Consider the following 27,260-nt stretch of genomic DNA (forward strand, 5'->3'; position numbering starts at 1 on the left):
CCTCAAGGAGGTGAACTTACCTTGGCTGTAGAAAGATGGCTTTGAGCCACATCAGACCATTTCTGCTGAGTGAAGAGAGAGCCAGTCACATTGCCCTAATTGAGTCATGTGTGATTTGTATCTTCATATTCTGGTCTGAGTTTCTCATGTTACCCCAATACAAGCAGGATTTAATTTCCTCTTATACCTCCAAAAGGCTGTCACAAGGCAGTGGGGCTCTTCTACAGCTACAGAGCATGTACAGAAGAGTTCATATGGCAAATAAGTGTAATTTTTTATTTAATACAGGCTAAAGAGCAGCTCTGAAGACAACCCTTCATTAGTGTCTGAACTGTTGGTCCTGTCTCTTTTGAGCTGAAGCATCAGATAATATTTAGGTTCCTAAAAGATTTTTTTTTTTTATGGCAGGGAAAGATATTAATAACCTTGGGTCTATTGGGTCAATCAATTTTATTAAGACTAATACAAGATCCAGTTTCTGGAGTACAGACTCAAAACCCAGGATGCAGTTCAGGATCCAGTCTAGGTGCTCAGTGCTTCCCAGAACCTGTCCCATGTGTTCAGTCCTGTTCCCAGTGACTGCAACCCTCAGCTCCTGCCCATGGCCATAAGAGACCGCCTCATTTGCTGGTTTTTCTTGGTCATTGCCTTGACAGTTTTCCCTGACACAAGGTGATAATCTTGTGTTTGCTGCTGAGTTCCCTGGGCAGGTTGCTCACTGTGCTGTCAGTCCGGAATGGGGGGTTCTGATGTCTTCTCCTGGTGCTGCACAAAGGTGCTCCTTCCATTCACCTGGGATGGCTCAGGGAGGGTCTGTAAATTGAAGTCTGGAAATAAATAACATATTCTATGGCAAAAATATCCCCTTCCAGGAGATCCCATGCAATAGGGAATATAAATTCTTTGACTCCCATTGGGACAGCAACACTGTTCAAAGGATTGTGAGGGGTGAACATCATTTCCCATCGCCTAAAGGAATGGGAGGCTTGTGCTAAAATATTGAATGAGCAGCCTGAAGGTGTGGGGTCAATTCTAGACCAAATGTGCCCTTTAAGAAGGCTGGGATTTTTCAAGAGTGCTCATCACTGCTCCAGTTCTTCTGTGCATGAAACCTCCTCTGGTCATAACCAAGGAACCACCCTGTGTGCTTCTGATTGCCACCTTTAAAATGGATCAGACTCTTCTGACCTGCTTCACAGTCTGTGCTGCTCAGCCACAGTATCAATCAGCACCTCTGAAAAGCACAGGTAGGAACAAGACCTGCAGCAGTGCCTGATCTGGGAGCTGGCAGGCGATCTCCTGGGTCTGAGTTCCAGTGTATGGGATTTTGCCCTTCTTGTTGAGCTTCAGGGGGCTCCCCTGTTGGGATGCTGGAGCCAAGGACAGCTCCTTCCCAGCATGGGGCCCTTGACACACAGTTAAACAGCGTTAGGGCCAAGAAGTGGGGGTTTCTCCTGCCCAAACAAGGCCCTCAATCTCACAGGTTCTGGGGATTTTTTTCCACTGCAGGATTGGGAATATCTGGGATGTCACCTGGGATTTCCTGTATCTCCTGGGAGCTCTCTGGTTTCAGGGACTGGACACCGTCTCAAGGAGACTCAGGGCTCGCCAAGCTGAGGTTGTCCCAGTTTTCAGTCACCTTGCCAGTGCCAGACCTGTGAGGGGTTCCCCTTCGCAGGACACCTGAAGCAGGTCCCTGGGCTTACCCGGGGGCCTGTGCGAGGTCAGGCTGGGCTCAGTTCCACAGGAGAATGTTGATTTTTCCAGTTGCTCGCTGCTGTTCTCCCCTAGCAAATGGGTTGGGCCTGCTTGCTGCAGACCATTTGTGTGCTGTGCTCACTTGCTGCATTGTCCTGCCCCGGAGCTGCGGGCGGTTCAAGGGAGACCGAGTTCTCCCAGCGCCAGCTGCAGCCCTCAGTCCCTGCACGCACCGGGCCTGCCAGCCTGCACTGGCAGTACAAAGGAGAAGAACGAAACTGCCTCCTTGGCTGGTGTTTGTGTAGTTTACAAAGCCTCTTTTGCAGGGTTTCTGATCCCGCTTGGCCAGGGCTGCTGGGCTCTCCCAGAGCTGCTCTGCTGCAGAGCCCAGGGAGAGCAGAGCAGAGCAGGATCTCCCCTTGAGAGGGGGCTGGCAGGGAATGGGGACACTGGCACCTCAGCACCCTCACCAAGGAGTTCCTGTGCTGGAATCTGGCTGTCCAGCCAGGGATGCCTCTTTGCTGGCCCACTGGAAAGCCCTGTGTGCCACCAGGGCCAGGGGGGTGTGCCATGCTCTGTACCTGTCATGGATGTAAAAGCTGAGGGAGACTCCCCTTCCAGTCTTGCAGTGGGAACCCCAGGCTGTACCCCTGCACCCCACAGCCCCCTGGGCATGGCCACAGCCACCCCTGCAGATGCCAGCCTGCCTGGCAGCTCTCCAGAGGAGGGACACAGCTGGGTCACGGGGAGCGATGGCTGTGGCTGTGCACACACCTGAGGCAGCTGATGCATCAGTGTCTTTATTCCTCAGGTCTGGTTTTGGTCACCAGTGATGCAAAAGATGGGTTTCCATCATATTTTTGGGTGCTGCAGTTGAACAGTGTTTTGCTTTGGGCTGCCATGGATCATGGCTGATCTTCTGCCTGGCCCTTGTCTAGGGGTGAGGCTGTGAGCTCCTGGACGTGGGGACAGCCCCGTGAGGGACAGTGCTGTCACACCACCCCATCCAGGGCATTGTGCTTGTATAAATGGTCAGGATCATGTAGATCCTGGTGGGCTTTGAATTTTGACCTTGTTTGCTGTGGGGAGGGGCCTGCTGGACTTTGTAGTGGAGATATCTCCTCTCAAGTGAAAGCTGTTGGTCCCTGAGGGAAGAACAAAGGAAAATCCTTCTGATTTCAGGGGGAAAGGCTACTGTTATTTATTTTACAGCTCTGAGGAGGTAAACAGGGCAGCAGAGTCCAGGACAATTAAAATATTGACTGAGCAAGGATGGCATCTCAGAGATGGTTCTTTTTTAGTTTTAAAGCCTGCAGACAGGGAAACGAGCTGACATCATGTGAGATTTTAGAAATACAGCTGAGGAGAGCCCTCCCACATGGTGGCTCCCGTACAAACCAAGGCAGGGCTGCCCAGTTTGGTCTCATGGCCACTGAGGATGGTTGGCTTCCCTGCCAGAGGCTTGTGCTGTGCCCCCCAGCAAGCTGCTCAAGTAGAAATGCACAGTCTGCTTCTGTCTTTTGAGGCTGCCCTGACATGGAGCCCGGGATCTCTGCACCCCCTCCTCACGGGGTACCCCAAGAATACACAGGGTCTGAAGGGAGGGGGACTAACCCCCACGGACTGCAGACCCCATACTCTGTCCTGCCTTGGGTCAAATATGAACCCCATCCTCTATCCTCTCTTGGGTTAAATATGAACCCCATCCTCTGTCCTGCCTTGGGTCAAATATGAACCCAATTCTCTATCCTCTCTTGGGTTAAATATGAACCCTCTCTCTTCCCTTGGGTTGAACACTGTTGTTGATGCACTCTGGTGTCACCAGGGGATGTGCTGCGGGTTTTAGCATCAGGCTGTGCTCCTGGAGGGGGCTGCCCCTGCCCATGGCACAGGGGATGTGACAGTGGGGACCACGGCAGTGAGGTGGGGACAGCATTAATGCAGACTTCGGGGCTCCACGTCCCTCCTGCTGCCGAGGAACGCGGGGCACGAAGCCTGCCAGACTGCTGTCTGCAGGGACGGGAGCAGGAGGGGGAACGGGGACGCTGACTCCTGCTGCTGGCAGCGCTCTCGGCCCGGGAGGATGGCGGTGCGGAGCCCAGCCCCGCCGGCCGGCCGCCCGGGAGGAGATGCACCTCGGGCAAGGATGCTGCGGAGGGAGGAGCAGCTCCGGCACGGCGCTGACAGGGCGAAGCTGCTGGCAGGCAGCTGTCTCCAGGGCGGCTGCAGCACTGCAGCATCAATTAACCTTTGGGGAACTTCTGCCAGGGCCGCTCAGGCGTGCCGAGCGATGGGGCGCGAACCGGCGCGGGGAAAGCTGCAGCCAGACTACAAAAGGCCGAGCAGGAGCCAGCCACCTGAGCCGGGCGGCTCGGTCCCGCTCACCAGCCCGCGCTAAGCGCTTTTATCTGCTCTCCTTGTGTTTCCGAGGGTGGCTTTCTCCTCCGCGCGGTGGCAGCGCCGCGGAATGCTAATGGAGAGCGAGCGGCGGCTGCCCTCCGCAGTCCTTGGCAGGCAATTTCCTCGGGGCCAGCCCCCCGCCCCGCTGGCTCCGCAGGGACAGCGTGACCCCATCCCGCAGCCAGCCCCGTGCCCGGCTCCGAGGGGCAGCGATGGTGATGGCCCGGGCAGCCGGGGGACCCTGCCACACCGAGCCCTTGCGGCTCCGCAGCACGGATGTTCCTGCAGGGAACAGCAGCCTGCAGGGCCAGACGGGCGGCCGTGCTCTGGGGAGGGGCTCTCGGCACTGGTGGTGGCCCCCAGGCAGTGGTGAGCTCATGGTTCCTGCAGCTCCATCCCATAGGAACTGTGCTTTGTGTGCTCATCGGGCATCTCTGGCCGTCTGGGAAAGTCCAGACTGGGAGGTTAGTGGGCAAAATGAGAGGGGAAAAACCAGAAAATAACAGCAGGGTTTTAGAAGGAGTAGCAGTACCAGGGAGGTGTCCTACTGGGAGGAATCTGGTCGGCTTGTTCATAAATCATGTATGCTCCTGCACACAACCTCTTCTTGGCCACTGAGCTCTGCTCTTCAGAGAGCAGGACACTCCTTAGCCAAGGCCCTCTGAGGCAGTCAGGCATCAAATTCCTGGAAACGTGGGCTAAAAACATACCCTTCATCTCAGCCTGATGTGAGGGCTCTGCTGTCAGTACTTGGGGCACAAAGGAGCAGCTGGGGTAGCCCAGGCCCCTCTGGCACATGCCACTGTCACTTTGGAAGCTGTGGCAGGGATGTGCCATGCTTCCCATGGCTGCCCCCAGCCAGGCAAGACGCAACAGGAGCCTGAAAGAGATGGACTCCTCCGTGACCAGGGGGGCCATAAGGAATCAGGGGTTTGGGTGGTATGGCAGGATCCCTGGGATCTCACCCCCTGTCCCAAGGGCAGCCTCTCCGTGAGCTCTCAGCTCAGCCGGGGCAGCGTTGCCAGCACTCCCAGCCTGTCTCCCTGCATGCAGCTTTCCCTGCCCGCTCCAAGGGAGCCCTCTCCTTGCTGCAGGGGAGCTGCAGGCGGCAGCAGCAGCACTGGCACCTTCACGTGCCCGGCCTGGAGGCCCCGGAGCCCCGGCCCGCAGCGGGCCCTGCCCGCGCCTGCCGCCTGTGCTCCCTCACGGGGACAGCCACCTCGGCCTCCTCTGTGACCTCACCTGGCCAGAGCTGTGAGATGGGAAACCTGCTGCCCTGGGGCTGAGCCAGGCCTGGCCAAATGATGGAAAGGCCACCAAGGCCTGCGGGACCGGTGTGAGCTCCACTGCTGTGCAGCCCTCATGGTGGGGGACAGCGTGTGGAGGCAGGAGCAGGGCTGGGATCAGCTCTGTGGGGAGCACCAGGGGTGCTGCCACAGCTCTCCTGCATCCCTGAGCCACCAGCAGTGCTGCTGCCTCCTTGGTGAGCCCCCGTGGCAGTGGGGTGCAGATCCAACCCTGGCCCACATGCCATCCTTGGCATCCTCTCTCTTTCAGATGAGATTTATAAACCCCTGAGGTGGAGGGGCTGAGGAGCAGCAGGGCAGCTGTGTGGGTTTGTGAATCTGCCACAAGGTGGTTTCCAGTAAGGACAGATCATTTCTTCCAGAGCATTTGAAAACATGAGCTGGAAATATCCCCACCCATCCTTTGTAAGCAACACCCATGGCAAGGCTTCCCCAAGGTGGGGCTGGGCTTTTGCTATCATGTAATAGCTCATGCTGTGTAGATGTTTTCTGTGTGCCTGGTGCTGAAATAAGCTGCTGAAAAGACAGATCATTTACTGGCAGTAGCAAGGAAAAGTCAAAGCTATCTCTTGAGTACAGCTCCACTCCTGGAGATTTTCCCCCTCTGCCTCATGAGTTGGGTGATGCTGGTTATTCCAGAGACTCCCACGTGCCCTGTACATCCTTGCTACAGCCCTGCAGGGAATATCTGCTTCCCAAGACTCCTGGTGCTTGTATCACAGTGGGTGTCTGCCCTCAAGGAGGTGCCTGTCACACTGAGAGCTACCCTGAAACCTCACTTTGCCCACAGTGAAAACACCACAGGGGGAATTTCACCTTAAATTTTCAGATTTGTCGTCTTTGGGGAAAACCAACTGGTTTCCACCAAGTTTCAGGTCCAGCTGAAGGTGGGAGGTGAAGGACAAGAACAGGAAGAGACAGAAATAGTGTAGCCTCAAACACAACAAGAGAGCAGCTTGGTTGCCTTCTTCTGCTCTCTTCCTGTCAGGCATCTGCACGGGGCTGTGCTTGGCCATATCGAGTGCTTCCCTCCAGCTCCTGTTTGCATTAAATGCCAGGCAGTGGTCTCACCAAGGCCCAGATCTCCTTGTGGCTGTTCCTCTGTGCTCTAAGCAATGGATAAAGCCTCCTGGTCCAAAACCAGCCTGAACATCTGCCATTACTGCTGGCAAGTGCAACGCTTTTCCTGCATGGTGAAAAGTGCTGAAATCCCCAAAATGTCTTTCTCCATGCTGGTGTTTCAGAGGGCTCTGACAGCCTTGTGGGTGTCTGGTCACATGCAGGCTGGTACAGCCGTGGACAGAGCCTGGATGCTGACTGATTTAAGCTCCTTTAGAATGATGTAGTAAGATATCAACATTATATCATACTTCTGTCACACGGGTTGGGTTTAATCTGAGCAGAAACTAAATTCCCAGAGAGCAGTATATCTTTGAAAATTAGGCTTAGCTAAATGCTTGTCATTGCAGGTTTATTAATGCTGAATACAAGCAATAATTGCTTGAGCTTCTCATGAACTTGGTACAATTTTGTGTGTGTGGCTTTACCTGTCAGCTCCTGCTTTTTAATCCATGTCCCACAGCTACACAGCAGCAGGTCCCTCAGCCACCCCTCTGGGATAACTAGGTATTCACAGTTTATCCCAGAAATTCATGGTGTCACACATACCATGGCTCTGGAAGGTTGCAGATGGTTCCTGTGCTGGACACTAATGGTGTCCATTTAATGTCCATTTAATGCACTAAATGGTGCATTTAGTGATATTTTGCCACAATGGACTGAGAGCTGGAAAGTCACCTTTAAAATCTGGAACTGCTTCTGAAAGCTCTGGAAAGTGATGTTTTTAGAACTTCCTCTTCTTAATCTGTGGTCTGTTACAGATCTTCCACCTCTCCTTCTCCTTCCAGTTCTGACTTACACTTGTATTTCAGAGATGTTCATGAACACACTGACACAGGCAGAGCTGCTTGGTGAGCACAAATCCTATTGCAGGGGCAAGTGAATGTTCCTGTCCATGAAAAGCAGAGCTGCTCCAGCCCACAGGGACCATTGTGGTGGTACAGGAAAAATCTGAGAGGAGTATTTTTAGTCCTTGAAGGATTTCCATCAATGGCTCATTAGGTTTATCGAGGCAGCAGTGATGTTGTCAAACACACTCTGCATGCCTACCCTGTTTTGCAAAGAACAAAACCATGTAACAACAAATTCATGCACAGACCAGTGTCTTGTTCATGAGCAGTGGCCATCAGTTTAGCCCTTTCCACACCTAGATGGCATGTCTTAATTTTCTAGTTTAAAACCACTGAAGTGTCAAGAAGTGCCACGCTGCTAGTCTGGGTCCAGATGCTGTCACAGCAGATGTCCTGGGCCTGGAGCTGTCACTTCTGTACACAATGTCCCAGTGTCAGTTTTGCCACGTTACAGGGCACAATCCTGGAGATGTTGTGGTGACATGACACACTTTGACTGGTTTTAGCTATGACTCTCCTTTGCTTGGCTCTTTAAAGTTCTCCCTTACAACTTGCCAGCTATGGAAAGAGCTCTTTTTACTCTTGTTTTGACAGTGGAATTGATGCCAGTTTTGGGGAAACACTATAAATATCCCAGAGTCTGTGATCTCTGGTGTTAGTATTTCCTGGCAGTGCTTTCAAGAGTATCTGATTGATAAGCACTCAACACAATGGTGAGGCCTGACACATTTTTAAGTGTTCACAGATGTGGCAGATAACCTTGTCCCATCATCTTTGGATGCCAGGTTGAGGGCTGGACATAGTTTATTGATAGCCATGACTCCATCAAGGTCTGCTGTTATCAGTGAGTAACAACTCAGCCAAGTGCTCACTTAATTTCCAATACGTTTTAAAAGATTATCCTCACAGCTTCACCTATTTATTATTTTTAAATTGGGCTGGAGGATGACAATGTTTTGGTTTCTTATAGTCACTTTCTAGATTCTTCAAGATAATTAGAGAGCATAAAGCTGTTTGTTTTTATAGGAAGCATTACTTGGGTCTTGTGCGAGTGATCTATTGGGACATCTGATGTGAAATGGCTTCCTAGGAAATTGTCCAGCTTGTCAGTTTGCTCCATTTCATGAGCCTTTTAGTCAGAAAATCACCATCATGTTTCTGGCTAACACCTCCAATTATCATTACATTTTCTTCTGCTGTGGCAAGTGACCTGCAAACCCACTGGTGTTCCTCAGTGACATTAATGAAACCACTTCTACAATGAACTTCTGCATTAGCCCAGCTCCCTGGTGCTGAGTTGTTGGGCTTTCCCCTCATGGTGCCTGGCTTCAGACAGAGCAGGATCTGCCCTTGGTGTCTGCATTTGAAACCTGATCAGAAATGCTCAGTCACCAACAGTCCCCTCCCCTCCCCGTACTCTTCAGGGCACTCCAGAGCATTGTAATGGCTTAAGATGATGAATACTATGCAGACAACACACCCAGCTGTCCAAGCACACAGTCAGTGGAGAAATGAAGATATGCCTGCCTAAGTAAAAGTTTGATTAATTGCATTAATTAGGCCCTAAGGTATGGTTCATAAAATAAGAGTACAACTGGTATATTGGATTGGGGAATTGACTATGTGACAGGGAACAAACAGTGGCACAAACGGGAGCTCGTCTCTGTCTGGAATGGCATGATAAATTATCAATTAAATAATGGAGAGTGACAAAGCTGCAGTCTGTGAGAGGCGACCTCCAGCCATGGCTGCGGCCAGCCCAGGTGGGTGACTCAGCCACATCTGTCACTCTCTGCAGTGCTTCCATGCAAGTCTGATCTGCCACAGTCCCACCAGCACAGCACTGGGCTGGTGGCCCTGGCAGCACTGCAGGGCACTGGACCCTCATGGGGTGAGTGTGGGCTTAGCAGCCATGGGGCCACTGGGCTCCTGCAGGGACTGTGCCAGAGCACAGTGCCAGCTGCTGGTCTCCTCCTGCCGTGGCAGCAGGACCACCTTCTGCTGGGCAAAGTGGTGAAGGGCTATTAATTCATCCCAAATGCACTGGTTTTGACCTTCCCATGTGTCACACCTTCACAGTGTGTCCCATCCTTTGGCATCACTGTACTTGCTCACCTGGGTCCTGCCTTGGTGGGAGAGCTGGGTCAGCTCCAGCACGAGGCCCAGTAGAACTTCTCCTCCTGGATTCTGGGACTTGGTGCCAGGTTTTTGTGTGCCCAGAGCTGCAGCTTCCTCATCCTCTTCTGTCCTCGCTGCTCTGAACGATGGACTCCTCACCGCTCTTCCCTCCCGTGGTGCTGCAGATCTGTGGGGATTTGCCTGCTGCCAGACAGGAGCTCGTCCTCACCTGTGCAGGCTGAGGTGAGTGGATGGTCTGTGTTCGTGCTGTGCTCCACCACATCCCTTTCCCATTTCCCACCCGGGTACTGCAGTGGCTGATTCCCAGGCTGGACCGTCCCCGCTGATCTACGAGCGCTCCTGCATTGGGCAGTGCTGCTGTGAGAGCTGCAGGCACAGCTGGGCAGGAGCAGCCTCTCCACATCCCTCCTTACAGCTGCTGTTAATGGCTCTGCATTCCCACGAAGCCAATAGCAGCCTGGGACAGATGTGTTACCCCTGCCCCAGGAAGATGATGGGAGATGCTGCCTCCCCAGCAGCACCGCTTCAGTTTCTTCTAGAAGAAGGTTCCTTCAGGATCATTGCCACCAGCTCTCACTTTGCACAGCACTTTCTCTCATTCTGCATTGTTTTCTGTTCCAAGATTTCTTCTATTATTACTTTTAGTGTCACACAAAAGCCTTGACTGAGATCTAGGCTGGACTCTGACAAACAATCTCTACAAAACACCTCTACAAAATGAGTGAGCAGGTCTGTCACCAGTGCAGTTGGCACATATGATATAGGGAACCCCAGGGGAACTTCAACACTGACAGTGAGAACTCAGGAGATGGTGTGGGCTGAATGATCCTCTGCCTTCCCTTGGGAATGGTCCCTGCAGTGGAGGAGGGACTAAAGCAGTGTGAGAGTGGAAACCCAGCAGGGAAACGATCACAGTTCCACCCTGATGAATGGCTGAGTCAGGGAGATGTGCCTGGTCATTAGTTGTGTTGTCTCCATAGTGGGTGTCCAGACAATGTAAGACATTGTTTGAACATTTCTCTTGTCACGCACCCCTGGCAGGGTGGGATGCTGGGGAAGTGACAGCTCTCTGGTGCTTGGTGTCTTGTTCATTCTCAAACCATCACTGGGAACATTCCTCTCACCTCCTGTCAGATTTCTCTGCCATCCATCCTGTACATTCAGACAGGGCCCTTTCAGGCAGACCAGGACTGACCCCAGTTGTCAAACAGAAACAAGGGTAGTTCAAAGGGGGTTGAAATCCACAAGCCTGGTTTTCCCTCTCTTCCTTCCCTCTTTCTTCCAAGTACTGTGTTTTCTTGCCCTGGATGGAGCAAGGACAGTAGCTTGGGACAGAGTAGGCACAGTGTTTGCTAGTGCATGCTGGGGAAGGACAGATTCCTCCCAAAACTAAAGAAAGGAACAGTTCCTGGTCCATTAGTGCTTATGGCTGCCATGCTGTAATGAGTGAAGGTCAGACACAGGAGGAAAGCCAGAGAGGGACAAGAACTACAGCCATGGGATGTCATTCACTTGGGATGCAGGCACATCTCTGCGCTGATGGAAACACACCTCTGTCAGTGTTTTAATGACTGAGAGCACTGGGGACCTCAGAGATTTTTTGCTTCTCTGTTCTTTCTTTATCCTTTCTTGATGAATTTTGGAGTTACAATTGTGGATTACTCACCACCTTCTCTTCAGCTTTCTCTGAGTCCTCTGTGTGCCATTTTCCCAAGCTAAGCAGGGCTGTTATTTCTGGGCAACTGTCTCCTACCAGTGATGGTGACACAGTCAGTGCTGTGTTTCTGCCTGTCTCTGACATGGTTTCAGTGGGTTGCTCTGTGCCCTGACAGGTTGGTTTCTATAGGGGATATTTGTGCAGCAGTGTCCCTGTCCCTTTCAATATCAATATGTTTCTGGCATGTGAATTTGGAGAGGGGTGGCTGCTCCATGAATTCCTCTCCTGATCTAGGTTTGGTTGACTTCGGTGTAGCACAGGTTGTAGCTGGGATACCACTTTCACAGGATGGATGATCTTTCCCTTTTGCTTTGGAAAACACCCACTCATTCTGCAATGGTAAAGCCACAGTCTCTGTGAGAGAGGCTAGACACACCTGGGGGAGGTTGTGTCCTTGCCTCATCAGATTTCTTGCAGAACAGAGCACATCATCTCGCCCCAACTTTCACAGGTGATGCTTAGTGAACTTGTAATTGAGCTGAAGCCTGGTTTTCCAGAAGATGCCCAGCCTGGAAGTTTGGGATGAGTCTATTTCCAACCACAGACAATCTGGTAGAGCATCCCTCTATTCAGAAAATGAACTGAGCTTTGAGCTTGCTTTTGGAAGCATGGAAATCTACTGGCAACGGGCGTGCTACAGCAAGCAAACCTATGGCTGATTCATCTGTCTCTCTGCTCTTGCTATGGGTGCTCCTAGTGAGGCAACTGGATGGAGATTTGATTGGTGTCATCACAAAAATTGATGTTTAACAAAAAGCCGTGAGAGCCCAGCTGCCTTTGGCTGCAGCCAATGCACGTGGCCTTTCTCTGCCCCCCTGACCCACGGCAGGCCAAGTGCATTGGGACATCCCAGAGGACCTGGCATGGTGCTGGTACCACTGTGTGAAGCTGCCCTGCAGAGCCTCCTGTCAGCTGAGCCCTCTGGGGTGTCCCCTCCGGGTTGTCACAAGGAGCCACCTGCTGCAGGACAAGCAGCAGCCTCAGTGTGACTGCAGTCCAAGCCCCTGGCACCAGGGCTGGCTCCGTGCAGGCTGGTGGGAGCACTGTGGTGACTGAAACCTACTGGCTGTTGTGCTGGTTGTCTTGCACATCTTTTTCTTTGCCTCATTTGTTTGCATCTTTCAAACATGATTTGATAGCAGTCAGGGAGCCTCCTTCACCCTCCTCAACGGGTGACAACTGACTGGGGACAACTGAAGATTTTAGAGTGTCCAAAGGTGGGACATGAGGATGGAGAAGGGCCCAGAGGCACCACACAAGGAGCAGCTGAGGGCACGTGGCCTGTCCAGCTGGAGCAGAGGAGACTGAGGTCAGACCTCCCCAGGGGCTGCAGCTCCCTTTAGGGGACAGGGCAGAGGCAGCTCTGATCTCTGCTCCCTGGGACCAGGGACAGGACCTGAGGGAATGGCTGGAGCTGTGTCAGGGGGATTTAGGTTGGACATCTGGAAAAGATTCTTCCTCCAGAGGGTGGTGGGAAACTGAACAAGTCCCCAGGTCATGGTCAGGGCCCTAAGGCTGCCAGAGCTGCAGGAGTGCTTGAACACTGCTTTCAGGGACAGAGTGGGACTGTTGGGATGCCCTGTATAGGGACAGGAGGTGGACTGGATGATCCTGTGGGTCCCTTCTAGCCCAGGATATTCCATGATTCGATGGTAACTGCATAGGTCTGCCACCTTAACCAAGAAGTCCCCACATCTGCCCCTTTACTAGCCCCCCAAAGCACCCCCAGTGCCCCCACAGAGCTGGTGACACGGAAGGGCTTTGGGCTCTGGCAGACAAAGCACATCTCCCAGGCTTATCAATCCCTCACTGCTGATTTCAGCCCCAGAGGGAGTTCCCGTGTCAAGGCACTTTTTGGGTGGCAGAACAGATGAAAAACCCCATGACCAAATGCAGAAATCCCCACCCATCCCCTTGCCTCATACAGCTGGTGAATTTGTTGTGAAATGCCATCCACTGTCCTGTTTATTCCAGATGAAAATCTCTTATCCAGGGACCCTTTCCCCAGGAAAAGTTATTCATTTGTGCAAGTACTTCAGAAGGAAAGACTGAAGCAGGTCTGAAACTAAACCCTTCTCTCTCATCAAGACTGGGGAGTCCAGCTAAAGCAGCTACAGCACCCCTGCTTTACTTTCCAGGAGAAAAAGAGATCCTTCCCATGGCAGGGAGACAGCTCTGCCAATGTTTCCTTCTCATACCTAGCACTGGCAGTAATTTCAGCTGTGGCAAGATTCATCAAAGTTAATCATCTGACCCTCATCTACATGAGATAATTTTTCAGCGAGCAGGATTTGCCAGTAGCCTCAGCTGGCATCACGCAGACCAACATGAACAAATCACATCCTGTTCCAGGTCTGGCTTTCCAAATCCCAAGCAGGGAAAGAGAGCAGCGGGCGTCAGATCCTGAGGAAGACCTAGATTCAATTCAGCTCTTGGTGTTGGGCCATACGGCTGCCTCAGGTAGCTCTTCAGCGAAAATCTGACAGTCCCCAAAACTTCACGAACACTTCTGGCCCTGAGCGGCTGGCATCTTGCACAACCTTCTGATCTGACAAGTTTGCCAACATCCTGAATGGTGAACATCTCATGGGGTAGGCGGTTCTTGGGAGGCTTCCATGCATCTTCTGTCGTCTCTGAAAACCTGTCTGAAAAAAACCGGCCTCCTTCTGGCTTTGCGTTCAGCCCGGCACCAAACCTATGGAGGCAGGTTCAATTGGAAAGGTCCCATCTCTGCAGGGGTTGGAGCCAACCTTCTGATTTGATGTGAACAGTATGTACGAATGCCACTGAATGACATGTTTCCATGATAAAGAGTGTGGTGATGAAATTCTCCTGCGTGCCAAGGATGGAAACAAAAAAGTCAGTGGGCAGCTGCAACACATCACAAGAGCTGGAAAACAAAATCCTTTCTGATTCCCAGAGCAGTTCTTGAGGTGCTTGGAAAGCTCAGATTCCTGCCCCCTGCAAGGGACCTGCACCTCCCCATAACACATAAAGCACTGTCGCTGTATTAAAGCTAAACAAATACTCCATAGAGAATGGAGAGATATTGTTTGAGTGACAAAGGCTGATAAATCATTCTCTGGACGTTTTCCTCTTTGCTTGGCTTCTTCCCGTTGATCCATAGGAAATCGGTGGCACTTTGCATGTGAAAATCCATAACCCAAAAGTCCATGCATTGATGACTTTGAGCAAGCTGTGTTCTCAGGTAAAACACACCACTTGCTTTTGGTTTTCATCAGCATTGTTCAGTGGGGAGGAGGGTAAAGAAGGCCCAGGGTGATTTTTGATGTGGGGACAACAGAGCTGATCTGTGTCCTCATGTCAGAGCAGCCCCCAGGCCCATCCTGGAGAAAGGCACACCACACATGTGACACCCACCCCCGAAGCCACAGCTCAATAATGCTCAGGCTGCTGGGAACTGAGGGCAGGGAGATAAACACTTGCCATTGATGCAAATGATCCCTTCATGGGCAGCTGGAACGTGGTGGGCACCTGAGGTTCAAGGGTCCAGCAGAGAGCTGAGGAACTTGGCCTGTCTGCCCCACCTCAGATACCACCCCTGCACTCCCCTCCCCTAAAAGAGGCATGACAGCACTTGCTGTGGACTTGGCACATCAGTCTGATTTTTCATATTTTAGGCCTGCTGTGGTGGGTTGACCCTGGCCAGCAGATAAGCACCCAAAGAGCTCTCATTTTCTTCCTCCCCACAGCAGGATGGGGAAGAGAATCAGAAGAGCAAAAGTGAGAAAACTCGTGGGTCGAGGTAAAGAAACAAAGCTGTGTGCCTGCTAAGGGAAATAAGGAATTCATTCACTCCTTCCCATCAGCAGGCACATGTCCAGCTGCTTGCTGCAGTTCAGGGCTTCAGAACACATGATGGATACTTGGAGAGACAAACATCATAACATGAACAGCCCTTCATCCTCCTTTCCCTGAGCTTTTATTGCTGCCATCATATGGTCTGGAATATCCCTCTGGTCAGGTGGGATCAGCTGTCCTGGCTCTGTACCTTCCCAATCTGATGCCTGGGGGTGGAATGGAAAACAGAAATCCTCAGCACAATGAAACACTGCTCAGCACCAACCAGAACACCAGTGTGTTATCAACACTCTTTTAGTCACCAGTCCAAAACACGGCACCGTATGGGCTGCTGGGAGGAAAATGAGCTTCATCCCAGCCAGACCCACTACACCCACAAAACTTCAGCCCACAAAGCCTGCCTGTGCCTGGGGCAGCACTTTCTGTCTGCCATTGCTGAAAACTTCTCAGGGCTCTAAAATGCCACGTACAGAAATAGGTCCATCAGGATCATCTTCCCCTGAAAATCTTTTGATCTAAAGGGAGAGACAGCCTGAGGCTGGAGAGAAGAGCAAGGGGCCTGGAGAGTGCTCCCCTTCAGCGTAGGATAGGTACCAGGAGACCTTTGCTTCACTTAGATGTCCTGAAGAAGGGCTGAGTCATTTTCCTTCCTTGTGCCTCATTTTCCCAGTGCCCAGGGCAGAACTGGCAGCACTTGTGTCCCAGGGCAGGAGCATCAGGGAGGCTGATGGGCTGTGTGAAATCACCTGGTGCTAGCTCTGCTGTGTGGATATTTTGTCACCCTTTCCCTGACCTTGTTTATCTTCGAGCTGTCTCTTCCACAATCTGTAACCTCCACCTGGATATGACCGATTTGGTTCAAGGCTCACGGAAGTTTCCCTGCAGATCTGTGCCACAAGATGTGATCTGAACCTGCACAACATATGGCTCAGATCTCCGTATTTCATATAAAATGGGACTTAGCTTCGTAATCCTGCACTAAACAGAAAGAGATGCAAGCAGAGCCAGAAGGGAGCATCACTGCCACTCTCCTGCCAGTTTTCTGGGTCGGCACTGCCTTACACACATCTCTGCACAAGCGCTCAGCAGGCAGCCGGTCTCACCCACCACAACTCATTTCCAAGCATCCAGATGGGGACTGAGTCAGGTTTTAGCTGAACCACTTCCAGGTGGTGCACCAGGTAGCCCTGGGCAGACATTGCCTTGCACTGTGCTGGATGACACTGCCATTCAGGTCTGCACCAGCAGGGTCCCTTCTCAGCCTCAGGGTCCTGAAAGAGCTCTGGAGTGAGTCAGCAGAGGCACTGTTGATCTTGTGCTGGCAGAGGTGGGCAAAGTCTCACTGTGTCCATCCAGTAGTCTGGAATACAGAGCTGGATCCTGATCTCACCCATAAGGGCTTCTCAGTGCGGGGAGCAGGCATGTGCCCAGACGGGCAGGGGGGACTTTGCTGTGCCTCTTCTTGAGCCTCAGCCTGTCTGAGTTTGACCCATGTTTTCATATTCTCCTTTATCCATTCCTTGGCTGTAGTTATGCAGTTGGGTTTTTTCCTTCTCACATATCAGCACAGTGAGTAGTTCAGGAATCAGCTGTTTTGGTTGTTTGCTGTGTTTCCATGCCTTCCTTTGTACCTGTATGCTTAAGACCATTTCTGTAAAGCAGTGTCAGCAGCCCTCCTCTCTGTCCCCTTAACCCCTGGGATGTCCCCTCCTGGTTCTCCAAGGCCATAGGAGATGTCTCCAAGCCCACTGCCTTTCTCTTGCCACTCTCCTGCCACTCAGAGCTGTGAACTCTCACAGCTGCTCTCACCCAAGGTGCCTCCCACTTCCAGTTTGCAAGGATCCTACATCAAATCCATGCAGCCTGGAGCTAACAGATGTTTTGCCATCCCATCAGCTCACTAAGAAATCGAGATTCTGATTTTTTTCCATTGCTTGTACCACCCGCCCCAGAGGTTCTCTGGGATAAAAGCCGACTTTGCTGAGCACCTGCTCAGCCCTTTGCTGCCCTGTGAGCCCTTCTGCAAAGGTCTAGTCATGCCATTTTCCTGCAGATGCTCTCTTAGGATGAAGAGCTGAAAATCGGTAACCTCAACAATCCTAGATATCACGAATTTGTCTGATTACAGGACTCCTGAGTCTTTCTCCAGGTCTCTTGGAGATGTTTCTCACTGAAAATGGGCTACCTGGCCATGCTTCCCCACAGTTTACTGAAGAGCTAGAGTTCCTCTTTATACCTTACCTCAGACAGCTGGAAAGAACAGTCACGCTCACAAAGAACCACTGTTATTTTCCCAGAGGGGAGCCTGAGTGCTGTGGCGAGACCAATCCATGCTGATTATCCCTTACTGGCCATACAAGAGAAAGTGAAGCACAGAGAGAGCCTTTCGTGGCTGCATGGCTGCACAAAGGAAGGGCCAGGCTGTGTGCAGCTCCAGGCCTGAAAAACCTTCCTCTTTCTCTACAGCAGTGTGGGACCTGCTGGGGAGCAGACCCTGCCTTTGTTATCCAGGCAGGGCCAATCCTTGCCAGGGTGTCCCAGCCCATGTCCTCACTGGATGGGAAGTGAGGATTTCTAGTCCTCGCTTCCCACCCCTGCCACCATTCCTCCACTTCCAAGACAGAAAAGATGGGTGTAAGAGGGAAGAGAGCCAGTCTCTCTTCTGTGCCCACTGGAGCACGGCTGCTCCATGGCCTGTGCCAGGCTCTGCACGTGTGTTAAGGGTAGGATGCACTTTTTGACGATTCCGCAGAAAATGCATCCTGCTAGCTCCCTCCTCTGTAGCCAGCCCAGCTCTGCAGAGCTGTGAGTCATGGCAGGCAGCACGGTTTTTTTCCTGTCATTACCACATCAGCTCAGGCTGATGCACAGGGGAGCTGGTGGGTTGAGTAAAGAGGTGCCATTTTTACACGGTCGCTCTCCAGACAGGAGCTGGACTTTTCTCACAATATTTTTTTACAGCATCTCAGCAAATCAAACTCTGAGCACAGAGGGTCAGGATGTGCTGCATATCAATGAGGGGGATGTACAGCAGTCACTGCATTCTCTTATCTCCTGCTATCCCCTGTGGAAAGCTGGACCTCAGCACTGACATGTCTTGCTGAAGAGGTCTCCAGAAAGACACACAAGTCTGCGGGGAGCAGGAGGAGTCCTTGAACTGTCAGCAGAGGAGGCGGGACAGCACAGAGGCACTGGTGGGCAGAAGGTGGATTTGGAAAGCTGTGCATGATCACTGGCCTTTGATGAGAGCTCAGAGCTCCCAGGGAAGCTGGGAGGAGTAAGTATCCACCATCCTCCAGCAGAAAACAGCATGGTAAAACAGGGATCCCACCCTGGTCCTACCCAACAGCTGGGGAGTCTTGTTCTGCTGCCCTGACCATGTGGATCTCCCTTCTGAGTTAACAAAATTAAGTTTGTTATCTAAGTGATAGCACTAAGCAGCTAAGTGACTCCAGTTTTTGGCTAAGTGATCTGATCTCCTCAGTAAGGAAGGGGATCTCTCCTCAGAGACCAGTTTGTCCCAGCAGAAGAAATTGGACAGCTCAGTGTCTGGCTGTAAGCAGAGCTCAGACTCCAAGCTGTGATTCAGGTAAGGAGCTCTGGGGTGTGAGAAACCAGCTGGGATAACTCATGGTTTTGTGGAGCATGGGGCAGTCCCCCTTTGCCCCATGCCATGTCTGTCCCTGACCCAGCTGTTTGGCCATTCTTCACTCAAGAGGGAAGGGGAAAAGAGCATCTGCTGAGCAAATCCAGGATCTTACAGCTTCTCAAAGGGTTTCACCTATGACAAGTTTCCATGTCAAGTCTGGTGTGAGTTGAGGACCAGCACATTTTTGGGCCCAGTATGGGAGATTCTCACACACTTTCAAGCTGACTGAGAGCATGCCTAAATCAGTTACCCTGTGATCTACATATGTAATTTCTACATTTTGCACAAATGAGGTCTCTAAAGGGGCTGAAATCCAATAGAGGACCAAGGCAAGGAGACAATAAAGGAAAAGAATGCACCCAAGATTTGTTACTGAACAAAAGGGAAACCAATGGCTTCTCCATCCACATCCATCAAAAACACAAGGAAATGTTGATGGGGAGTGACCTCTGAAGATTTCTAGTCCAGTCTGGTCAGAGCTGGCCAGAGCTATGTCAGCTCAGCTGTGGTTTGTCCTAACTGCTTCTTGAGAGCCCCACTTCTCTGGTGACCTGTCCAGGTAAGAAACCCCATATAGAAAAAATTATGTTTTAACCGGAATTTCTCAAGCCCAACTTGTGGCCATGGCTCTTTTTTAAACTTGTCACTGATCAGCTTCTCTCCTCCACAGGACCACAGCACACAAGGAAGGGAAGGAAGGTGTTGCTAAAGGTGTCACTCTGAGTGTGTCCCCATCACCGTGTCCACAGAGAAGGGATTTAATGAGCTCTTTAGGAAGCTCTCAGAGAAAAGCCTGCACTGACAGCCCCACCACTCAGGCAGCTGGGAGCTTTGTTCTGACTGCACACATTGCTCAAATACTGAGGGGCAGAGGCTGCAACAGGCACAGTAATCAGATTGTTCCTGGCAGGCCCTGACCATATGGCAGTGCCACTTGAGCCCTGTCCAGGTTGCCTCTATAGGGGAAGAAATTGTCCAAACAAAGTGCAGCTGCTAAGCAAGATCTCCAAGTTACCTGCAGCTGGAAGAGTTTTGATGCTGCTGGGACTAAAGTCAGGAGGTTTTGCATTGGTAGATAAAGCTAATTGTTTTTTTTTTAATTGGGAGATGAAGACATCCCACTTCCTGGGGCTGGAGATGGCAGAAGTCCTGTCTTCAGGACATGGAGGAGGCCCCCACACTCTGGGGCCAGGTGTGCATGTACAGACCAAAGAAGTGACTCCAGACCTGTGCCCTCTGCTTACAGCACAACACATCAACATTCCCCATCCTGCTGGGCCTCCGTGCCCATGGCAAGAGCTGGCCAGGAGCTGCTTTGTGCAGGAACAAGATCATCTCTGTCCAGAGGTACTGGGTTGAAAGTATCTGAGTAATCAGAGAATGATGGAATCACAGAATGGTTTGTGTTGGAAGGGACCTTAAAGTTCATCTCATTTCACCCCTGCCATGGGCAGGGACACCTTCCACTATCCCAGATTGCTCCAAACTCTGTCCAGCCTGGGCTTGGACACTTCCAGGGATGGGGAAGCCACAATTTCTCTGGGCAGCCTGTGCCAGCCAGGACCTCACCACCTTCACAGGGAAAAATTTCTTCCTAATATGTAATTTGAACCTACTCTCAGCTTGAAGCCATTCCTCTTTGTCTGAACAATAATGGTCACAAGGAGTTTGATAGTTTCTTCAAATCAGCTTTCCTGAATTGAAAAATAGTTAGAATGGTTGCCTGTGAACCCACCCGAGGTCTCCCTGGAAATTACAAACTCCCTGATTTTTGTTTGCTAACATATTGTCTATTTTTACTGAAACCTTCTCCAAAAGTGTTCAAAATTTGTCATCAACCAAAAGCATTCTGTTTAAATACAGCTTCTGAAAAAAGTGAATGCTCATAATTCTGCAGAATATGGCAAATGTCAAATTGAATTAATGCCAACTCCACTAATTTTTTAAAAAGGGGCAATCTTTCCATTTAAGTAAGTTCCTATCAAATATTTTGGCCAGCTCCCCTTACTGTGGCCTTAATTGTGATCCGCTTATCCCACTGGAGCCCATCAAATGAACATAGGTGAGGACACGGAACAGAAATTTCTTGGGAGTGAAATCAAGGGCAGACGAGGAATTCCCTACCCCCATGACAGAAACCCACCCATTGCCAAGGAAAGCTCATTGCTCAGACTTCAAACACTACAGCTTGTGCTTAATTTGGATACCACGGTTCTCCTGCTAGGATGAAAAAGTGCCAGTCTTACTCCAGGCAGAAGAAATTGGGGGTTAGCAGAGCTGCCAGGCCCATCTTTGCCCAGGAGCAATGCCATGGTCTGGAGCAGCGACGGCAGCAGCAGCCGGTCCGACGGACGATGGTGAGTTGGATATGGAGGGAGGAGGCCTTTTTTACACACTGGGGGGTCAGCCTGGCTTTCTTTCACCTTAAACAGGAAGTTATCACTCCAGAGCACAGCCCAGTGCCATTCACCTGTGAGGTCTCAGCAGTGGTGGAAGGGATAACGAGAGGTGAGGGCTGCAGGTGGAATCTTCAGGTTGGGTGTTAGGAAAAACACCTTCCCCCAGTGGGTGGTGCAGCCCTGGGATGGGTCACAGAGTGTGGGATTCTCAAGACTTGGCCAAACAAAGCCACATCCGACTGCCAACAGCGCTGCTCCAAGCAGCAGGATGGACCAGAGACCTCCCAAGGGACGGACTCTCCTGCCATGTTTTATTCCATGTCCCAGTCTGGCAGACTGTGCCATTATCTGTTCCACAGAGCTCAGGTGTAGCATCCTCTGCTCAGAGCTCCCGTGGGCAGGCAGACCTTGCTAAAAACACTGAGCCATTTCTGTGCAACGATTTTTTGGGGGGAGGTGAGCACATACAGGCACAGGCAGCTTAAATGTTGGAATCATTTCCAGCCTACAGGTTCTGTCCTCATAAAGCTTTGGAGAAATACCTTTTTTTTTCAGGTCAGCTGATGTTGACACAGCTGGATGGGCTGTTGATGAACCTTCTTGACCTCAGGGCCAAGGAGTGAAGGTGGACTGCTCTTGGACCTCATCCCAGACCCTTCTGAGGCCTCAGCACTTCTCAAAACTCAGTCCTGACGCCTCTGGGGCCTCAGCCCCCACCCAGGCTCCCAGGCTGGCTGGTTTGATTGTTCTCTACCTTCAAACAAGGACAAATGAGGTGGAATTCAGAGAAGAGCAACAGGAATGATTACGGGGGTGGAGGTAATGGCTGAGGAGGAAAGATTTTGAAATTTAAAGATGGATAGCCAGGCTACAAGCCTACATACAGAGACATTATCATCAGTCATTAAGCAACACAAGGCTTCAGAGCCAGGGCAGGCTCATGATTCAAGACAGCCCAGTCTCCAAAGTGCTGTAGCCCAGAGGAGCAGCGCAAGGCCAGGTGGAAGGAGCCTGCTCAGGACTGTGAGCATGAGCATTTATTTTTATTTTTTCTCTCAATGCAACATCTCACAGTACGAAGTGAAATTCTGTTTGGCACTAGGCAGTAGCACAGGGGCACCAGGGAAACAGAACCGCCTAGCATCACTGATGATCTTGGAGGTCTTTTCCAGCCTTAGTGGCTCTATGGTTCTATAATTCTACGATTCTATGACTCTGAGTCTATGATTTTATGACTATGATTCTGTGATTCTATGACTCTGTGATTCTGTGGCTCCATGACTCCACATTCAGGGAGCATATGAGGAAGTTGGAATTTTCTTGGCACAGCACTGATCAGCCAGAGAAAGTGCCAGAGCCCCACTGCTCAGGATACTGAAGGTAGACTGGACAAAGCATCGGGCAGTAGCCAATGGTGAGGAATGGGCAAAGCAATCAGAGGAAGGCTTTCCCAGCACAGATTTGCAGGAGAGGGGCAGCTTTGCCTCTGGTGTAACCCCAGCCTCCCTGTGAGAGCTGGCCAAGCCCTCCTCACACCTTCACCCAGGGCAGAGCCAGGTTTGATCACAAAGTGCTCCCACAAAGTTTGCAAACCACAAATGCCATGCCGAGAGACGGGGAGGGGAGAGAGGGGAGCATTAATATGCAGCTGGTGCAGGGCCTGGGAGAAAGGAGCCGCCGATGACCACGCGGAGCTGACGCTGAGGAAGCCACAATGAAACTGAACGGATGGCTGAGTGCAAGGCCCAGCAAATCCAAACAGATGCAATAAGCTGCGGCCAGTGGAACCAGCAGCCAACAATGACAGCAGAGCCCATGGGCTGGGGGCACGTGGTTGGCACGGAGAAAGGAGGAGGCCGGAGAGAAGCACAGATGAGCTCTGCCGAGGGAATCAAAGGCCTGCTGTTCCGGGAGCCAGAACAACGGCGAGCGCGCTCCTGCCACACATGGCACTGACAGCAGGAGCTGCATGGCTCTCCGTGCCCCTCCAGGAACCAGCCGGAGGCAGGCTGCTTCCAGTCTCAGCACAGGATCCTCCATCCTCCCTCCTGCCTTCCCCCGGGGAGAGCTGCCCTCAGTCACGCACTGCTGGAGACAACTCTGGGGTCTGCTCTTCCAAAGCGATCCTGCAGCCAAAACTCCTCTGTCTTCTGGCATCCAAGTGCTTCCCATCACAAGGGAGGGGGATCTGCCTTTCCTCACCCCTCGTGGATTGTGGGCTTGGTCACCTGGGGCAAGGGCTGTGCCAGCCTGTGGCTCGCAGGCTGGCTTTGCGTGGTGGGACTTGTGTGAAGACCTGAGGAGGGAGGGAAAGGTCCACACTGCTGAGGCCACCTGCCCCTTGCCCTGTTGGGACATCGAGCTGAGGGTTAGCACAGCCACTGCCACCATGAACCTGGTGACAATACTCCTGTTGAGAGGAGAGATGATTTTGCAGCCAAGGACACAGACTGGATGTGTCTGTGTAGGACATGTGAGCATGTTAGAAATGACAGTAAGTGTTTGAGGTTCATATCAAACATCTGGGACAGCAGATTTGTGTGCCTGCTCAGGAACATTTGTAGTTTGAACAGCTCACCTGTACCTTCATGTACAGGGCTGCAAAGGCCCTGAGTCATTGGTTTCCTTGCACCAAGCTAAGCACAGCAAAGCAGAATTTGAGCATCTCTGCACTAACAAAATCTGCAGGAGCAGTAAACTTGCCTTGAACAACTCAGGCCTTTTAAAGAAGGAAAAAAACCCCATAAATCTACCTGAAAACTCCGTTTTGACTCCTGGCATCTCCTCAATTTTTTTGTGGCCTCCCTTGTGAAAGGTGATAAAAGAAACTTTTGCAAAGGGTAGGGTGGCGTATCTTTTGAGATCCTTCTTGCTGCTCCCAATGCACAGCCCAATTTAGAGGAGCGTTGCTTGATCTCCCCAGCTCCTCACAGTTCACCTGTAGAGCAAGACAGGCTCTGCAGTGCTGTAACAACCCATTAGACATCCAGTCAATCACACCAGTGATCACTGCAATTGTGTGCACACCAGCGGATGCCTCCCCACCAGAGCTGGGCACAGCAGTGCACCCACCAGTCCCCCAGTGCCTACCAGGGGATCAAAGGACATTAAAGGGGGAAAAACAAAATTCTCAACCTGGTCTCCTCTCCAGCTGCCTCTTCCTGCTGGTGCAGATGCAATGTCCTGAGGATGCCATGGCCGTGTCAGACAGGGCCCCTCCACCAGGGGCTCGGCTCTCTGGGCTCTCCTCTCACCAGCTCACCAGCACCCACTCCCCAGGAAGCCAAAATCAGACTGCAGAGTTTGCTGGAAGCAGGAATCTCTATCTCTGCCTCTGCCCTTGGCCTTCTTAAGCCCTGTGATTGATGGTCTAGTCCAGGAGCCTGGCTATACAGGGCAAACTGCTCCTCAGTGCTGTCCTGCTGCTCTCTCCTCTTCCACTTTGTTGTGTCCCATCCTTAGTGCGTGATGGAAACAGGGAGCAACTCCAGAGTCACCTCTTGGTTCCAGAGAAGATGCACTCTGTGGCCAATCCCTCCCAATGTAGATGAGGACAGCTTTAGAAACTGCATCAGGAGATGTTTTTATTTCCTCTCCAGCCTGAAGCCCTTGGAAAGTGTCGCCCACAGGCTTAGGCTCTTCTCAGCAAGACACAAACTAACTAAAATATATCAAAGCAAGATTCTCATATACGCCCCCAAACCTTCCAAATATCCAAAGCCTTGCATTAAAACCAGCCCAGCCAGCAATCTCATGATGCCCCAAAACAGAAGGCTTTTCTGGAAGGGAAACCTTGGTCTCTTCAAATGACTGGACATTGTGCAGGGGTGAGTGGATAAGAGCCTCTGGACTATGCCACTCAAAAGATCTAATTGTTTCTTCTGGCCTTAAAAATCATTTATCAAAGCCACACTGACCCTGTACTGGGCCAGCAAAGCCTCTGCTATAGATTTGGCAGCAAGATGTCCAGACCTACAGTAGCCATTGACACCATCATGATGGATGTGCTAAAGAAAGCTTGGGTAAAGGAGGGGTACATATATAACAAGGAATATGGTACACATATAAATATGTGCAGACTTCAGTAAGCAATAAATCAGTTGAGAAGCCCTTGTGTTTAGAGAAAACCAAGCTATGTTCTAGTCAATCAATCTGTGGCTGAAAATATTAATGCCTGGCACATAGATTCATGATGAAGGCTAGATGGATGCAAAAGAAACGTTTGTTAGTGGGGATTTTTGATGACTGTGCTGAATATAATTAATTTGTGAAAAGAAATCTAAATATAATCATCATGGTTATTTACCAAGGAACAGAGTCATCTTCATCTCTTAGTTTCCACCTTGAAATTCAGGATACCTGCAGGATTCTCCTGTCTCTCTTTTTGTCTTAAATGCACACAAGTTAAAAATGGGTACCTGTAAACAGCATCGTGGCAGGAGCTGCACCACCATCACATCATTCCCAACACAACAGGAGATGCTGGGCCTTGGGTGGTGCTCAGAACCTGATGGCACAGAGTCACCGTGCAGGATGTCACCTCAGTGATGTCTCCTGAGTGTCTCAAGGATGGACACATGAGGAGGGAAAAAGCCCCTTCTGCAGACTTGGTTAAGCACAGGAGTTATGAAGCTCAAAGGAATTAGAACATCTGGAGAAGGTCAACACGGAGAGCAGCTTGTACCACTATGAGCATCTCGGGCACTGCTTGTAGGTTTGTGGATGGGTGCTGAACCAACAGCGTCCAGGAGTGGTGTAAGTCCCAGCTCCTCCTCCTCCCAGCCCCGCTGGCCATGTTTCCACTTTGCCATCTCCAGTTGCTGCCTTCCCTGAGAAGATGCCTGAGCTGCTGTTAGACCCTGGTGTGGTCACTCCTCCTCAGCCAGCTGGGAGGTGCACGGTGTGGAAGAATCAAGCTTTGACACTGTGGGATCTTTGCCAGAAGTGCACTGTCAAATCCCATGGGACCATGGCTCCAGCCTTCTCAGCACCTCCATGGACACATCTAAATACAGGCTTGGATGAAACCAACATGAGAGGAGTTACTGCCTCCGCAGCAGGAGGAGCTCATGGGGTGGTACAGCCCTTCACCACACCGAGCAGAGCAGCTCTGGGACCAGTGCTCAGCCTCAAGCTGAGCTCTGCCCCTCCAGTCCCAGCCCCAGGCTGCCTGGGCCAGCTCTCTCAGCTCTCTCTCTTCCCTTTACTGCTGTTTTTGTTTTCTTTCCACAGCTCGTTTTCTCGGTCATCCATGTCTCTGTGCATCATATATCACGGCTGTGTGTCCAGAGGAAAGAAAGATCCCCTCCAACCCAGCAGCCCTGTAACGGATGGACCTTCCCGATTCGCAGCGAGCTGACAGCTTGTGAGAACAACAGCTTGAATTACTGAAAGAACTTTTCCCACTGAGTTAATCTGCAATGGATGTAGGTGACCTTCTAAAGGCATCTATTAATCAAAAAACCAGTGCCCATTCACCGTGCTAGGCTGAGCCCTTTGGGGGAGGGGGAGATACTAATTTCCCTCTGAGATAAATCATAATTTGACAATAATCATCTGCCCTAATCACTCCGATTCTTCCCTTTAATTATTTGTACACACGGCTCTTCCTGCCTGAGAAACACAAAGGACAACATTAAATGTGGAAATGCTGAAGGCTCCAGCCACGGCCTTAAATCCCTGTGTGGAGCAGGGCACCCAAAAGAGCTGAGCTGACAGGGTGCACCCTCCTTCCGAGGTGCAGGGAGCAGCCTTTCCACTGCTTCCAGCCCAGGATCAGAGCATCAAGGAGAGGGCTGCTGGAGCGGACAGCAGGGAGCAGAGGGGCTCTAGAGCTGTCCCAGCAGCCCGGGGTGACACCTCAATGCTGCACCCAGTGGGAGAGGCTGAGCCCCACGCAGCAGCCATGCACTCTTCCCCCTGGGAGGGCTGTCATAGCAGGGAGGCTGTGGAGAGCACAGGGTTAATGTCACATCGGCGCCCCTCAGATGTTGGGAGGAAGGGCTGCGAGCTGGGGAGCCAGCAGACCGTGGGAGGGAGGAAGGAGAGAGGAAGGAAGGGAGGGAGGGGTGGTTTGGGTGGCCTTGTGCCACCGCCTTGGCCTGGGGCTGGCGTGGGGTCCGTGCCCGGGTGTGACCCTCACCCAGCCGGGGAGGGTGG

General features: G+C 51.5%; 1 long non-coding RNA gene across 2 annotated transcripts; it reads left to right on the forward strand.

The window, feature by feature from the left end:
• Positions 1-17,791: 17,791 nt before the first annotated feature.
• On the forward strand, positions 17,792-26,653 carry LOC135280232 (uncharacterized). Of its 2 annotated transcripts, XR_010347251.1 has the most exons (3): positions 17,792-19,261; positions 19,373-22,515; positions 26,334-26,653. It is a non-coding gene; the product is annotated as an uncharacterized LOC135280232 (long non-coding RNA). The 2 variants fall into 2 exon arrangements; XR_010347250.1 differs by having other exon boundaries at positions 17,792-22,515.
• The last annotated feature ends 607 nt before the right edge of the window (positions 26,654-27,260 follow it).

The sequence above is a fragment of the Passer domesticus genome, chromosome 13 (genome assembly GCF_036417665.1).
Source record: "Passer domesticus isolate bPasDom1 chromosome 13, bPasDom1.hap1, whole genome shotgun sequence".
Lineage (NCBI taxonomy): Eukaryota > Metazoa > Chordata > Aves > Passeriformes > Passeridae > Passer > Passer domesticus.